The sequence below is a fragment of the Ursus arctos genome, unplaced genomic scaffold, assembly GCF_023065955.2.
Source record: "Ursus arctos isolate Adak ecotype North America unplaced genomic scaffold, UrsArc2.0 scaffold_36, whole genome shotgun sequence".
NCBI classification, from domain to species: Eukaryota; Metazoa; Chordata; class Mammalia; order Carnivora; family Ursidae; genus Ursus; species Ursus arctos.
The window spans coordinates 8,435,412-8,449,921 of NW_026623050.1; the positions used below are offsets into that span (position 1 = coordinate 8,435,412).

Here is a 14,510-nt window from a genome sequence, read left to right on the forward strand (position 1 = left end):
CGCAGGAGCCTGATGTGGGGCTCGATCCCAAAACGCTGGGATCACGCCCTGAGCCGAAGGCAGATGCCTAATGACTGAGCCCCCCCAGGCGCCCCTCAGTCCCTGACTTTTAAAAGCCCTTCATTACATCCAATTAAAGATAAAAACAAAAATATTTTTTTAAAGATTTTATTTATTTATTTGACAGAGAGAGAGACAGCCAGCAAGAGAGGGAACACAAGCAGGGGGAGTGGGAGAGGAAGAAGGAGGCTCCCAGAGGAGGAGCCTGATGCGGGGCTCGATCCCAGAACGCCAGGATCATGCCCTGAGCCGACGCCTAATGACTGAGCCACCCAGGCACCCCCCAAAATATTTTTAAAAGCCCACTTGATATGACCCTTGCTAGTAAGTACTAGGTTTGAGCTACTTTTCCCCTAGGTCTCTATACACCAGACAAAATGGTATTTCCAGTTCTTCCCATCTACCATGTTCCCTCCCTTTTTCATATGCTGGTCCCTGTTCCTGAAATGCTTTCATTCCTTTCCATCTTGTTAACTACTCATCCCTTCAAATCTCAGTCCAAATGTCAGTTGCCTAGGGAAGTGCTCCCTGATCTCTCAGATTAGGCCATATTCCCTCATATACACTTCTCTCCTAAAATCCTGTACTTTCTTGATACCATTTATCACAACTGTGATTATTTCCGAGGCAGGGAGTAGAGCAGCAATTCTCAACCATATCAGACCCAATACCCTTTTTTTCCTAAAACATTATGGGAATTTTCATTCTTACATAAATATGAGGGACTAATGTAACTCTCCCCAGTGTTACATTATTAATGAGTGCTTATTAACGAGCTTCCCCAATTGTCACCACACAATTTTTCTTTCAAGATATTTATACTTTTTTTAATCATAAATATTTTGTAATATATCCTATCCTTAATGAAATGAAATTCAGGGCACCTGGATGGCTCAGTCGGTTAAGTGCCTTTGGCTCAGGTCATGATCCCAGGGTCTTGGAACTGAGTCCCACATTGGGCTCCCTGTCCAGGGGGAAATCTGCTTCTCCCGCTGCCCCTCCACTGAGGTCTGCACTCTCTTGTGAGTACGCATGCACACACTCTCTCTCTCAAATAAAAATCTTTAAAAAAAAAAAATGAAATTCAGAGCTACTGTAACTTACAAGTAAAATTTAAAATACAATATAATGTGCTAACTATAACAAAAAAGTAATTTATCATAAAATAGTATGTATTTCAATATGTAAATGCTTGGACATGACTGGATTAGACGATGTAAGACTATATGTGACAACTACAAAAACAGACTGATGTAGACACATTATAAATTGTTGATAAAAATACCAGGAATAGCACTGCTGTCTGTGATATGATTTTCCAAAACAGGGGCCAACTCTTTGTAAACTTTCTAAAATAAAGAAAGCACAATCACCTGATTTACACAGTAACTATGCTCTATGCATAAATAAATAAATAAATAAATAAATAAATAAATAAATAAATAAAGTTTATGTGTAAAACAAATTGGTTCTGGGCCATACGATCATAAACAGATTTTTCACCTACATGACATCTTCTGTAACATCTGAAAGTGACGCAAAACGTGTAACAATTTTTACCATATAGGTTAGGAATGTCCTTTACCTTGCAAGATGTCCAACATCCCTGACCTCCATCCACTAAAGTCAGTATCATCCTCTCAATGATTCTGAATCAAAGAAACACCCCCCACAAATTTCCAAACCTCCTTAGGGGATGATCTCAAACTCACTAAAAACCACTGCATTAGGATAAAGGAAGACAGCAAGATCTCTATAGCCAGACTGCTTGTGTTTGAAACCTGGCGCTATCACTTACTAGTTGTGTGTGATCCTGACCATGTAATTTAATTTTTTTGTGCATTCATGAAATAAAAATATTATTAGTATCAGTGTCATAGGGTTGTTATGAGAAATAAATTTAAAAATCCACATAAAGTGTTTGGCACAAAGTGGGTACTGAATCTCTTCTATAGTCATTAGTATAATTATTTGCTTGATGACTACCTCTCCCAATAGAGGGTAAGCTCCTTGACAGCTAGCAGGAAGGCCTGTCTTGTTCATCGTTTTATTCCTATGACTTGCCACACCATGTGGTATAGAGTAAGTACTCAATATTGCTGAATGAATGAATACAAGTTAGCAAAGACATCTGGAATATAAACAATAAAAACTGGAGTATAACCTTCAACAGTATTATTTTAGGTTATGCTACTAAGATACTTCTATATGAGAACGTCAAAATTTATCCTAGTGGCATAAACGTAAATATGCAGAGTATCTATAGTGGGATACCCAAGGAAATGGTAACAGTTACTGCCTCTGGGGAAAAAAGTGAGGGTGTGCAGGTTTTCATCACAGACCCTTTTGTACTTTTCAAAAAAAATTAAACAATAATATACATATATTATAGTTTTGATTTTTTTTTAGTTTTCTTTTAACTCATAATATTTTTTTAAACCTCGAAGACTTTAGGCAAAAGAACCAAGACTGCATAATGCTTCCATGTATAGAACTTTTTTGGAATTCCAGAAATCATCAAGAGTTTTGACTTGCACACATATTTTGAACTTTCAAAATGGCTCATTATAGACTATCACATTACAGAGATCTATCGCCATTTACTGATACTCCGAAATGTCTAATATCATTAGATACTGATTACCTGTCCAAAAAGATATAAGGGACAAGTAACATAATTACTTGGAGTAATAACAATTTTACATTTATATACCAGTTTATAGTTTACAAAATATGGTGGAAAAGCATGACCTTGGAAGTAGATAAAAATAACAGGTCTACTACCTTGAGTAAATTTTAAACTCTGAACTTCAAATTTCTTGTATAAAGATGAGATACTTGTATGAAATGAGATACTACCACCTAGTTATCAGGGATTCAGTTTAAAAAAGCAGCAGCATGGAGCACCTGGGTGGCTCAGTCGGTTAAGGGTCTGCCTTCGGCTCAGGTCTTGGGATCCAACCCCGTGGTGGGCTCCCTGCTCAGTGGAAAGCCTGCTTCTCCCTCTCCCTCGCCCTCTGCCGCTCCCCCGTGCTCTCTTGCTCACTCTCTCTCAAATAAATAAATAAATAAATAAATAAATAAATAAATAAAATCTTTAAAAAAAAAAAACACTCAAGACACAAGGAGAACACTTAAAAAAAAAAAAAAAGCAGCAGCGTGGGGCATCTGAGTGGCCCAGTAGGTTAAGCACTGGGACTCTTGATTCTGGTTCAGGTCACGAATTCAGGGTTCTGAGATTGAGCCCCATGTAGGGGTCTGGCTGAGCAGAGAGCCTGCTTAAGGTCCTCTCTCTCCTTCCTCTGCCCCTATCTCCCCCACCCCACCCCCACCCCATGCTCTTAAAAAAAAAAAAAAAAAAAAGGCAATAGCATGGAGTGCCTGTGTGGCTCAGTTGGCTAAGCAACCCTGAATCTTGATTTCAAGCTAAGGTCCTGATTTCAGGATTGTGGGATGGAGCTCTACCTCACACTCAGCACGGAATGGGCTGGAGATTCTCTCCCTCTGCCCCCCCCCCCCCCCGCTCATGCTCGCTCTCTAAGTAAATAAATAAATAAAATCTTTACTTTTTTAAGATTTTATTTATTTGCCTGAGAGGAGAGCAAGAGACCACAAGCAGGGGGAGCAGCAGGCAGAGGGAGAAACAGGCTCCCTGCTAAGCAAGGAGCCCAATGTGGGACTTGATCCCAAGACCCTGGGATCATGACCTTAGTTAACTGTCATAAAATCTTTAAAAATAAAAATAAAAAAAATAAGCAGCAGCAATTTCTTCCAGTAAGCTTTACCCTTTTTTTTTTTAAGATTTTATTTATGAGAGAGAGAGAGAGAGAGAGAGAGACAGAGAGCACAAGCAGGGGGAGAGGCAGAGGGAGATAGAGAAGCAGACTCCCTGCTGAGCCGGGAGCCCGACTTGGGGTTTTTGGGGCTCAATCCCAGGACCTGGAGATCATGACCTGAGCCAAAGGCAGATGCTTAACCATCTGAGACACCCAGGCACCCCAAGCTTTGATTTTTTAAAGGTAATTATTTATATTTTGAATAAGTAACACCAGTTTTAAATTTTAAGTATCCAAAAGGGCTGGTTTCAAGGGGAGAAATACAATTTTACAATGGAGAACTCAGATTCACCATCTGAACCCACTAATCAATCTCAGCATCATTACTAGAAAAACTAGAGTACACAACATAGCCTGTGATATCATCCTGAAAGTGTTTAACATGAGCCCAATCAAGCATTTACCTGTACCTTCCAGTTTGCAGTAACCAGCTAAGTAAACCACTAGGAATCAATCAGATAAATCCAGATAATTGACCAGGTCTCTTCAACAAGTCATGACAAAAAAGAGAATGGGAGAAAAAAGGTAACTGTTCTAGGTTTAAAAAGATTTCAAGAGATATAACAGCCAAATGCAACGCATAGACTTTGACTGGAAATAGGATTAAAAACAAGGGGGAGGGAGGGCAATTTGGGGAAATTTAAGTTTTGGGTTTTTTTGTAATCTCTACACCCAACATGGGGCTCAAACTAACAACCCCCGAGATCAAGAGTCACATGTTCCTCTCACTGAGCCAACCAGGTGCCCCCAAATTGGGGAAATTTTAATAAAGACTGGGTATTACATAATAAGGAAAAATTAGTTGTTCAGTGTGATTGTGTTACTGGGTTATGCAGGAAAATGTTCTTTTGATTAGAGACCTGTATTAAAGTGTTTAGAGATGTCAGGAATAAAAGCAAATACAACAATGTAACAACAGATTTTAAAATGATCAATTTGCACGGATTCAATACAGTACTTTCTCTACTTTTCTGGATGTTTTTAAGTTTCATAAAAAATTCTTAAAAACATGACGTGGGAAACAAAGGCAGAAGAAAAAATTATTAAATTTCCTTACTATCTACAGCCCATGGACAAGTCCTTGAAACAGGCAGAGTGACCTTCCTCTAGGAACTCAGCTGCCTCAATGTTAATAAGTTTGCTAAGGGCAAAAGGCAATTTTAGCCCACCCTTGTAAGTATACTTTAACATATAAAAATTCCTTTGGAGGGGCGCCTGGGTGGCACAGTGGTTAAGCGTCTGCCTTCGGCTCAGGGCGTGATCCCGGCGATCCGGGATCGAGCCCCACATCAGGCTCTTCCGATATGAGCCTGCTTCTTCCTCTCCCACTCCCCCTGCTTGTGTTCCCTCTCTCGCTGGCTGTCTCTCTCTCTGTTGAATAAATAAATAAAATCTTTAAAAAAAAAAAAAATTCCTTTGGAAACTTCCTTTATCTACCCCCCTCCCCAGATACAGGTTGGCAATCATCCCCCAAGCATATGACCCATCAAAATACATCTGAAGGGTTTCATGACTGAGTTTTTATTCAACTGTAATATAAGACCTTTCCGAACAATAGCTAGCCCCCTCAGGATCCAGGAAACCTTGTTTCCAAAATAGCTGGGAGGCTTACACTATCCCTAACCCCCTCCCAACTTCAAAGTATATAATTGGCCACTCCTCATGACCCTAGGGCAACTCTTTCTACCCACAGGTCTTATCCCTGTGCTTTAATAAAACCACCTTTTGCGTGTGCGCACCTACACACACACAAATCTTAAAAACATACAGAAAATTATTCCCTTCCCATTTCTGTTTCCCAGCCACGTGCACCTCCAGTCACTGTTAACAGTTTCTTATATATTCCTCCAGATATTTCTATACATATATATGCCAATACATAAACTTTTTCTTAAAAAACCACAAATGGCTGCAAAATACAAAACCTCTTTTGCCCTTTTTTTCCACTTAATATATCTTGGTTGTTACTCAGTATTAGCACACAGAGGGCTGGCTCATTCTAACAAATGCATAATTTATTTAACCAGGCCCCTACTGACGAACACTTAGGAACTCTCATTTCTTCATAGTCTCTTTCAGTTTAGATTCTAGGAGGAAAAAAACCCAATTCACTGTAAGGTTTCAATTAGAGATTTAGCATGCTGAATGTGCAATTGGAGTATTCCTATGTAACTTGTCTGCCTACATGTTCTTATTCACTGGATACACAAATTAATCTTAAACTTCCCACTAAAATATTCCAAATATGAAATACACAGTATGTATATTTCTCACAGAGCCATTTCTGACAGAGCTAGTCTAGTATCTACCATTATTCCCTGCTTTCCTTGTGCAGGAGCCTCTTCCACAGACTACATGTGCTGTGCTCTAACCTAGGTTAAAAAATTACCACTTGCAGTTTTTCCTTTTTAAATATCTTCTTTTTAATCAAAGCAAGTGGTTCTGAACTAACTTGATCAGATTCCTTCACACCCTCTTAACACCTTCCAAGCCACTTTGAAGTTCTCATCAAAAACTATCTAGTACCTTTAAAGGCGCCTACCATTTTCTAGACTTAAGAGTTAACTCTAGAAACTAAAACTGTAATGTAGTTACTTCTCAAAAATGCTTAGGATATTTAATTTGGTGTTCACAGGAAAGAGAGGAGTCTTGGCACATGTGAATTTCACCACTTACCCTAGCTAGGTTAGCTTGTGCAAGTTACCATCAAACTTTTAGTGACCTAATCTGAAAATGCTTCAAAAAACCACTTTCCATTACAGTATCTCATCAATTTTTGTGACAAACCGGAGTGTATCTGGCACATAGGCAGCAGGTGCTCAATATATCCTAACTGAATCTAAATATTATCTTCCATTGTTTCATTCACAACCAAACTGGAGAACAGGGATTTAAACAAATTTTAAGATTTTCCACGAGGTTTAGAATAGTAAAAAAAAAAAAAAAAAAAAAAGCGTTAAAAAGGTTCTTTTGGCTTGAGTAAATTCGATATAAATCATTATGGTGGATAAACCACCTATCTGCAAGAAAACTTCCTTTAACAAGGATGGCAGCCCCAAGTTTCTAAAAGCCATGGAAATCTCAAACTTCCCAATAAAATGGCTTACTCTGACTCTCAAGGATGATTAAATTGAGCAGACTTAAGGGGGAGTGGGGTGCAAAGCATTTCCTCCCCCATAATTATGCACCGAGATGTGGACTAAATATTAAACTGACACGTAGTAAACGCTCCATAATTAGTAGCTATTATTAAGACGCATCCCACCGGGAGAGAAGACGGAAGGAGGCAAAAGAACGGAGGCTGTCAGTCACAAGAGGTCGAAAGGCGTCCCCTGGCCTGTGACCCGTAGGCCTTTAAGCACCTGGGTCTACGAGGTCCCTGTGGAACCGGGGGCCGAAAGAGGTCAGCGGCCTCCCCTAAAGGTCAAGGTTCTTGCAGGCGCGTTTCCTGCTGGGGCTAGAAGCAGAGCTGGAACGCCCCCGCGAGAATCTGTACCCCGAAGCCAGAAGCACCGCCTGCCTGAAAACCGCGCGGAAGAGGGGAGGACCGGGTTGCCGCTGAGCCTCAGCCTGTAGGAGCAGTAACCCGGCCGCGTCCTGCAGCCAGAAACCTTAGGGGCAGACCACCAGGACCCCGCCGTTCCGGGATGCCTCAACGCAGCCCGGCCCCTCGATACTCACACTCACAGCCGATCCCTCTTACTCCATCAGGCCGCCAAGGTCCCAGCGAGGGGGCTCCCCGAAGTCCCCCTCAGTTTTGGGTCCGGCGGCCCACTCCGGACCCCCTCCCCGCCGGGCACCGCCGCCGCCGCCAGCGCGCAGGCGCACACCGCCGCCGTCACGCTCCTTTTTTTTTTTTCCCCCTTTGCTGCCCGCCTTTCTCAATAATCTAGCTTTATTTGAACACACGAGAGTGAACAACGGACACAGGGGAAAGAGGCTTTACTGGAAAAGAAATAAAGATCAAACGCAGGCCGGCTTGCAGAAGTTACTCAGCTGCACTGAACGCACCTGTGACCAGCCTCCCTAGTTCCTTTTTCATTCTTTTTGCTCATTCTGAGCCTCCCTGTTGCTTCTACTCTCTTCCTAAATCCCCAGCATTCCCTTTATGCAGTGGCAATTGTCAAAGCTGAATTTCCAGAAATTCCTGCCTTGTAAAACTTACTGAAGTTTAATGGAAGGTTCAAGAACTTGAGGACAGACAGATCTGAGTTCAAATCTTGACCCTGCTACTAGTAATTTACGACTTTGGGCAAACTACAAGTTTTCTTGGAACCTCAGTTCCTGCACAGTTGAAATTAAGATAATGATATTTCTCAGTGGGTTGTTAGGATTAAATGACATAACACGGGTCAGTTGCCAATCCATGAATGGATGCCTGTCATAGGGCAAAAAACCCATGAATACCAATGATTATATTTTAATACTTAATGTATTTATTTCCTTTATTAAATGTAGTCCATACTCAGTCCCTCAGGATCCTATTTTTAGTGACTACGATTAATCAGATAAACCAAGTTACATTAAGAATAATAATGATGTGAAGTGTTACTCCTATATTATTGAAGTTATAATATCTTTGTTTAACAAGATCTTCAATACCTAAAATCAGAGTAAGCGCTTCCCTTTATCTATGTATAAGTCCAGATTTGCAACTAGAGGACTGAGGAACTATCCAATTCTGTATTTGTGACATCACAATTTCTTGAAACACTCAAGGTCTGAGGTACACTGCTCATTCTACTCTCCTTCAAAGGTATGCAATGGAAGAACTACTTTGCCTTATAGGCTCAGGGCCATAGTCCAAGGAAAAGATTGTAGAAGACGAAGGTCAGCCATTGATGAGGATCAAGGTAATCCTAGATCAAGGTTTCTTTCTTTCTTTTTTTTTTTTGTAAAATTTATTCATTTGAGAGAGACAGAGAGTGGGAGAGACGGGGAGCAGCAGAGCGAGAGGGAGAGAAGCAGACTCCCACCTGGGTGCAGAGCCCAACTCGATGCTTGACACCACCACCCCGAGATCATGACCTGAGCGGAAACCAAGAGTAGGACTGAGCCACCTAGGCACCCCTAGGTCAGGATTTCTTAACCTTGGTATTATCGATACTTTGGACATAATTTTTTTAGAGATGGGGAGGGGCAGAGGGAGAGAGAGAATTTGAAGCAGGCTCCATGTCCAACACAGAGCCCAATGTGGGGCTCCATCTCACAACCCTGAGATCATGACCTAAGCTGAAATCAAGAGTTGGACACTTAATGGACTGAGCCACCCAGGTGCCCCTACTTTGGAGATAATTCTTGTGCTGTGCATTGTAGGATGCTTAGCAGCATCCCTGGACACTAGATGCCTATAGTATCCCCCACCTTTACATCCTTTACATTATACCTACATTGCTTTACATCCCCCACCCCAATCACCATCATCTTGACAATCAAAAATGACTCCAGACATTTCCAAATGTTCCTTCAAAGGCAAAAATGTCCCTGGTTGAGAACTATGGCAATATACCATGGCATTATCCCAACCATAAATAAATTCAACCATACATTTTGTCCATTTCTGCCCACAAGAAGTGACTGCTGCTTGAGAAAGTCACACAGGAGGGTAGAAGCTGGGGAGTTCATTTTTACCAATCTTATACAGGCCCTTGACACTGCCTAACAGTCCTACTACATATCTGGGGTCAACTTGTTCTTTCACTTTCTGTAACGATATTCTAAAACTTCTCCACTTTCCTTAAAACTCCCAACTCCTTTTCTATTAGCAGATGACCTCATCTCCTACTTCACAGAGAAAACAGAGGTCATCAAATGAGAACGTCTTTAACTTCCTGTTACCAAACATAAAACTTAAAGACATACTTCCTCTTATAATTGAGGTATCTTCTCTCTCTTCCAAAACCATTCCTCCTTCTCCTTTGAAATACGTTTAATTTTTTTTTTTTAATTTCCAGCATTATGCTGTATTCTTAGAGGTGCCTGGAAGAGTTCCTGGACCTGTTTAAAACCTTTCAATGGCTCTCTGTGGTCATAGGGCAAAGTGCAGGCTCATTAGTCCAAGAGTGCAAAACCTTCCAAGATCTGGCCCACTGCAGACTATTTAAAGCTTACTCCCCACTTCACCCGGAGATGTACGATGAGCTGTAAGCCTCTAACCAGGATGAACTACAAGGAATTTACAGAAAGTGCCATATTCTTAATGGCATACGCTGTTCCCACAGGCTGGAAAACTATTTCCCTCCATCCCAGGCTTCGGGCAGAGCTCCTACTTAGCCTTCCTGATTGAAAAGTCACTTCCTTTGGGAGCCCTTCCACGCATCCCTAAGAATAAGGCGCAGCTTTCATTGTGCGCCAACTCCGCCTCTGACTTTCCGACGTCACGCAGTATATTCTATCCACTATAATTTGTTTACATATCGATCTCCAATCTAGACAGATGGTAAGACCCTGGAAGGCAGGGAGGGCATTCTTTTCTTCTTTTCTTCAGCGATCATCCAGCAAACAGTTTACCCTTGACAAATGTTTGTTGCATAAATACTTCCCACCTTTGGGAGGGATTCGAATTATTCGGTTAACGGGTGAGTCCCCAGACTCTCCGCTTGCGTGGCAGGGAGATTTAAACCCCTCAGACCGTGATTGGCTCCAGCTCCAGGGGTGTGTCCGCGCCCGCGCGGCTGGGGAAGTGCGCAGGCGCGCGAGTCCGGCGCGCGCAGGCGCCAGGAGGACGCAGCTCCAGGTCCGGTCTGGGGGTGTCCGAGCAGCTGCGGCGCGAGAGGAGTGGCCGGAACTGCTTGGTGAGCCTTTAGGAGTGGGGTTGAGGGAGCTAGGGTGGAAGATTGGGATCGGGTCCCAAGAAGAAAGAGTATTATCGTGACGGTTTAAAACTTGGTGGGGTTGGGCTTTAGGGGAGGGGTGGGGTGGTCTGGCCTGGACTGGGCAGGCCGGGCCCGGAGCAAGGACGCCAGCCGCCGGGAAATTACCGTGGGGCCGGCGGAGGAAGGGTGGCGGGATGGTGGTTCGTTGGACCCCTCCTCAAAACCAACCAGAGGCAAGTTCCCACTCCCCTGCCTCTGCATTGTTTCTGTGATCGGAATTAATTGACTGTATGGTGACCACAATGATCAGATAACTCTGAACTAGTTGTTTGAAGGTGTCTGAGGTTCGTGGCTTTGGAGAGTCCATGACTCTCAAGGAAAGTCCATCCTTACGTCGCGGCTTTACTGTAGACGCACGAAGGATCCGTAGAACACCGAATTTTACAGTTTCAGGCTGGAGTTGTTGGTTGCGGGGTGGGAAGTACTGGAAGGTGCTGTTTCATCTCATCCTTTTTTTCATCATTAGTCACCACAATGTTAGGAAAGGTGATAAGGGTGGAGGAAACCGAAAGACATCAAAGTTGGGAAAAGGAGATGAAAAGGGAATATCATTTTGCCTTTTGCTAGTCATCTCCTTTAGGAAGTAGGGGGACGACTGGAGAGGGGTGTTTGGATACTGGCAGCTTCCTTTTGCTAGTCATCTCCTTTAGGAAGTAGGGGGACGACTGGAGAGGGGTGTTTGGATACTGGCAGCTTCTGACAGCGTTCCCTCAGTCATGTGAAAGTAACGTAGCTTCACAGTAGCAGATATTTCAAGAACTGAGAGGAATATTACTCCTTCTGCCCTTATGCCTTTAAGACTGGCTTTCAGATGTGCCAATAAAAAATACTGCAGATAAGACCAAGTAGAAATGATTCTCGAGCATTCTTGCCTAGCCTGGAAAACCACACTTGAAATTCATGGCACATCATTAGCTAGAATACGTTGAGATCTAAACTTAAACTATCTCATAGGAAGATTTTTAAAAAAGTAATGTTTTTTCCACCATCACAGTAGATGCCTAAGGCATTTTAATGGTCAGTTGTCATTTGTTCCTTTGGCAAGAGGTAATGAGAAAGAACACATTCATATAAATATTCGCAAATATTAGGAGAAACATCCCTGCTCACATTACCATGCTCCTTTGACAGTAAATGTGAAAGTAAATAGAATGATGTAACAGCCTACAGCTCAGATATTTATCGTATTTCCAGGATTTTTTTTTAAGGTGCTTGTGGTATGTGGATATGTACTAGAAAATTCCTGTTATTCTAGTTCCAGGATAGCAAAGTCTTATTGTGCCATTATTTTCTTAACAGTATGGCACTCTTTCCTATAAACAGTAGTATTTCAGTATGCATCACCGTGTTCGCTTCTTTTACTCAAAATGAGCTTAAGCATAGTTAACAGTCTCACTTAACTAAAGGTCACATCATTTCTAATCATTCAGAACACAATCTTGAACCAAGAAGGAAGCAAATAAACAAAAAAGAGAAAAACAGGCCCTGTTGTTCATGGGACAGCTGTCACTATTTCACTCCTCATGAACCATACCACCATCATAAATTTTGCCTTTTAGAAAATCATCTGTGTTATTTTATTTCGTGTTTTTAATAAGCTTGTTTTAAACACTACCCTCTTCCAAAGTAATAATCTGTGAAATCATGGTTTTTTTATGAATACCTTTTTCTAGTACACATTATAATAAATATGTAACTTAAATACGTAACTATAGCTTACCTAACGGCTGAAATCGTCTCGTCTTTTTGCTCTGCACTCTGGAAAATACTGCTTTGGAACTAACTACTCATTTTTAAAATAAAGTGAAGATTGGACTAGGCCAGTGGACTTCAAAATTCTGTGTACTCAGTGATGGCATTCACTACTGTGACACGGCTCTAGCACACTTACTTATCTGGCTTCACCAGATGGAAGTAGATTAGAATAGCAGAAGGGAAAAAGAGGATGTTTGCTCTTTGACGTTTTTGTGAAATCAGCTGCCTTTTTTTTTCTTCTGAATTAAGGTGCTATGTCTTAAAACATTCTGGAAGTCTTTTTTAGTTGTGTTTGTACTCAGTGTTATGTATACTTTAACATTTATAATATATGTTGCTTGCATTCAAGAGTGCTGAACTTTTTGATTCTATTGCTGTATTTTGTTTCCAGGTCCATAGATTGAGAGAGAACTAGATGACAAGGACTGGTCTTTTTCTTTGTTGTGGTGTGTAGAGACTTGAAACAGATGGATCCAGTGCCTCCAACAACTGGAGGAAGTGGATTGTAGAGCCAGGAAACAGCATGTACTGTTCCTTTTGTAATATTGGTGGTAGAGGTGGTGTTCCATTTGCGCTCATTTAAATTCACTGACATTTTGGTTTTGATTTCCGTTTAGGTTGTATGGCTACTAAAATATTTAAATTACTGATAAGTATGTTTTTCAGGAATCCCCCCATCCATCTTGATTTTTGTGAGATCTGTAACTTGGATTTAAATTTATTTGAACAATGCTTTGACAATTGAAATTACCTTTAGATAGCTTTTTGAGACTTCTAAAATAAAATCCAAACTTATTGGTAGAATATAGAAAGTCCTTCAAAACCTGTCTCCTGTGTCTTCGTTTTAAAGCCACCCTACCCATTCTGTGTACAAATACGGTATATTCCAGCATGACTGCTAAGGCCTTACATTGTGATACTTCTTCGATAGTCTAAAATCACAATATTTTTAGGGTTGATCATGCTTGGATTTCAATTCTCAAATCAAAATCACAAGAGATGTTTAATAATTATGAAAAATTATGATAGCTTTATTGAGCAGTACATACCAGCCAGGGTTTAAATGCTTAATATGAATTAACTCAATCCTTATAATGCTCAAAATAAACATTATTTTCTCATTTAATGAAAAAAAAAAACTGAAGCACAGAGAAGTGAATTAAGCAACAGTCAGGATTTAAAAACATGCCTCCAAGTATTGGGCACTTAACCACTACTCTTTATTCCTCTTTGTATAAACAAGAATGCCACTCTTCTTTCAGATTTTATTTATTTATTTATTTATTTATTTATTTATTTGAGAGAGCAAGAACATGAGCAGGGCGAGGGGCAGGGTGGAGGGACAAGCAAACTCCCTGAGGACAGAGGCTAATGGGGGGCTTGATCCCAGGACCCCGAAATCATGATCTGAGCTGAAGTCAGATGCTTAACCTACTGAGCCATCCAGGTGCCCCAAGAATGCCACTCTTTTAACCTGTGAAGGATATTCTTTTCCAGGGACCTGAGTGCTTATGTTCTCTATCCCTGGCATCTGATTCCTCATATCAGAATATTTGAGAAGCTAACCAGAAAGCTTTTAGGTGAACTTGGAATCAGAGCCAAGATACTTTGATGACTTGGGTAAATATTTCATTCAGGCAAGGTGAAGCCTTGCTAATTGACTGTACCTCCCACTTGGTGTCTTCCTTGGGCAGATACCATACTTAAGTCTGCCAGATCCTATGTCTCTCCTACTTGGAGAATGAATGCTGCATTCTTGAGCCTCGTTCTTAACTCTTCCAGAGCATCCCTTTTCTGTTTCCCTAGCCTTTCTTTTAGACAATGTAGGTATAATTGATTATAATCACTTACAGATCTAGCTTCCTAGGATTATATTCTGGTCACTTAGTGTAGAATTGTGGAAGTTCCAGGGTTGAGCAGGAATTGAAAACTAGGTGTGGGGTTTCCTCAATTAAGTCATAAACAGTACTTCTGTAAAGCTGAA

General features: G+C 41.2%; 2 protein-coding genes across 6 annotated transcripts in view; one reads left to right on the forward strand and one right to left on the reverse strand.

The window, feature by feature from the left end:
• The window catches only part of ZNF106 (zinc finger protein 106), a 64,314-nt gene extending 56,571 nt beyond the window's left edge, over window positions 1-7,743 (reverse strand). For both annotated transcript variants that reach the window (XM_057306264.1, XM_026479921.4), the window contains exon 1: window positions 7,578-7,743. The gene's annotated coding sequence lies outside the window, so the exon portion shown is untranslated. The remainder of the gene's footprint in view (window positions 1-7,577) is intronic.
• A 2,832-nt stretch (window positions 7,744-10,575) lies between these two features.
• The window catches only part of SNAP23 (synaptosome associated protein 23), a 33,706-nt gene continuing 29,771 nt past the window's right edge, over window positions 10,576-14,510 (forward strand). For 2 of the 4 annotated variants that reach the window (XM_044392474.3, XM_026479918.4), the window contains exon 1: window positions 10,576-10,690. The gene's annotated coding sequence lies outside the window, so the exon portion shown is untranslated. The remainder of the gene's footprint in view (window positions 10,691-14,510) is intronic. The other 2 variants (XM_044392473.3, XM_048218366.2) reach the window with 2 other exon arrangements.